Source organism: Populus alba, chromosome 14 (assembly GCF_005239225.2).
Source record: "Populus alba chromosome 14, ASM523922v2, whole genome shotgun sequence".
In the NCBI taxonomy this organism is placed as follows: Eukaryota; Viridiplantae; Streptophyta; class Magnoliopsida; order Malpighiales; family Salicaceae; genus Populus; species Populus alba.
In genome coordinates this window covers 17,191,219-17,194,084 of record NC_133297.1, presented here as the reverse complement: position 1 = coordinate 17,194,084, position 2,866 = coordinate 17,191,219, and positions in this window count along the sequence as shown.

Sequence of the window (2,866 nt, the reverse complement as noted above, 5' to 3'; positions counted from 1 at the left end):
TTGAACCCATTGCAAAGTTGACCTAAAAAGGGTGACCGACCAACCTTCACAACCTATGATGGGGACTTTTGTCCAACAATTGAGATACTTTTTGTTTGAATCAAGGGCTAAGATTCATGCCATATAAACACTTTATACCCCTCTTTCATCCCCTATAAATAAGGATGAATTTTGTGTAGTAGAGAAGGAGAAATTGGGTGGAAAGGAGTAAAAAAACTAGCCTTTACACCATCTTTTTCAGCTGCCTAACTAGTAACCTCTGTCCCCCTCCAGCTATCACAATGAGCCATCAACAGCCCTGAAAGCACCACCACTAGACAATCAACAATCATCTCTTTCTTAAGTAAGCTCTCTTCTTCCTCCTATAATTAAGGAGTTATTTATATTTCAAGTGCAAAATAATGATATAAAATCTTGATAAAAAATGCACTTTTAAGTACTAATCATGTGGTTACAAAAGTTTGATGTTTTTTTTATCAATTTTTTTTTATGTTAATATATGCAAATAACATTCTAGATTCAAGTGTTAGGAATGGATTATCATAAGGTATGGAGCATCTTTGGCCATGATTGTTATGAACTCTATGGAAAAAATAGTTAGAAATTTGATTTTTGGTTTGTTTGCTAAATAAAATCAAGTTTGGTCATTAAAAGGTCATAATCAAAGTCATTTCTTGTTATTATTGATACAAAGATCAACGAAAAAGGATTCATGTCGAGCCAATTACTCTCTTTGAGTTGTTTGTTATATGGGAATGATATTTGATTTTAAGTGTTAGAAGTTAACACCTACTAAAATTGAAATTTGTGTTTGTTTAGATTGTGAAATCCATGAAAATATTCTAGGGTAAGTTTTTTGTTTCCATGTATAATGCTTAGATATGAAAAGTTGAGTGGCATGATTTGGTGTGGGAATACCTTTGATCCTAGAAAAATCAACCCTTTAGGTTTTCAATCTATGTTTAATTAAGAGGTATGCTTGTTGTTTAGGGTTCTTTATAATTCTAAGTTTCTTATTCTATTGATGCCATGTTTAACTTCAAGATAAATGTTTGTTTAAAAATCTAAAATTCATTTATTTAAGGCTATTTAGTGCTTTAATTTAGTTGGTGCATGCTTTTTTATATTTAGTTCATTAGGGTTTATGTTACATCTTCTTGATTATAATAAATATGAAAAATTATGGACTAAGCCATGTTTTTTAATTCTTTAAGGAATGAATGAATAATATGAGGCTTAAAGTTCCTTTTTTCTAGGGTTTAGTTTGTTAATTAAATTATTAGCTTCATTCAGATTTACTGGTTTTTAGGTTAATCTTAATTGTTATAAAAAATAACTTTGTTTTTGAAAGAAATCAAAGCTAAAATCTTTTATTTTTTAGGGATAGAGTCAAAATTTTCATTCAAATTCCTAATTGATTGAAATCTGCTATTTTCAAGGATTCTAATTAAGATTTTTCATAAAATTTTCAAATTGATGAATCTCTTATTTCTAGGGATTAATGTTAAGGATTTTGTTAAAATTTTCAAATTGATAAAATCTTCTATTTTTAGGGATTAACAACAAAATTCTAAAATCAATGAAATCTTTTATTCTTGTTAAAATCCCTAAACCGATGAAATTTTCTATTTTTAGGGATTAACATCATTTTTTTTTAATTCTAAAATTGATGAAATCTCTTATTTTTAGGAATTAATGTCTAAAATTTCTTTAAGGTCAAAACTTAATGAAATCTTTTTTTTAGGGATTAACATAAAATTGCTCAATGAATTTTCAACCTCCCCTATTAAAATGAATACCATAAAAAAAAATATAATCTTTGAAATAGATTTATACAGTAAATAGGTCTAGAATGAATTTAGAAAAATACATAGTAAATGTAACTTTTTATTTGAAAGGATGCGATAAGGGTGACCAGTGCTTTAGTATAATTATTATCCATTCATAAAAAAATATTATGATTTAGACATTTAAGGATGAAGTGTGCCTTGCTCTATCAAAAATATATTTATTTTAAGAATATAGTAATTGATTCTTTAAATAAGATTTGAAAATCACTTTACCTTGGGAAAAGATTTTATAAATCAATACTATCCAATAACAATGTCACAGTCACTTAAATAACATTATATAATTCATGTTATGTCTAATACATTTTTATTTGTTATCATTGAATAAGACGATGTATAGTCAGGATCATGGTTGTTAAAATCACGAGTTAAATCTTTAAATCTTATGATTTTACCAGTCATAAATTGGATCAAAAACTCAAAACCAGTAAAATCAAATTTAACTCGTGCAAAATTGGTAAACTTGGTCTAATTTTATGAGTTTACTAAATTTATGATATGAACCAAATCAGGTTCAAATTAGTCCTTAAAATGTCTGCTAACTAGTTTTGCGAAAATTAAACAAGTCTTTCAAACTGTATATTGAATAAAACTGAAATTTTATATGAAAATATTAGATACATAAAAATATATTGTGGTAAATTTTTAGGTCAAATGAAGTTAGGGAAGGTAATAATTCAAAGGGTTAAAACTAGTAAACTAATGCTGTCAAATATGTCAAACAAGACCTTCGTATACCGTTTAAGATATATCTAGAGCTACAAGTGAAATTTTTCTTCGATTAAAGTTGAGATAGAAACTAGATATCTGAAGCTTTCTAACCATTTATTGTAGGTCCAATAATTCATCCAAACGAAAGAGAATGACATGTTTGAAATTAGAAGAGAATGACATGATTGAAATCAAGACTCAAATTTGTCAAGAATATGCAAAAATCGGAGATCTAGGCTATATATAGGAATTTTAACATGAAAACTTTTTTGTATTATTCTATTCTATTCTATTTATTTAATTTT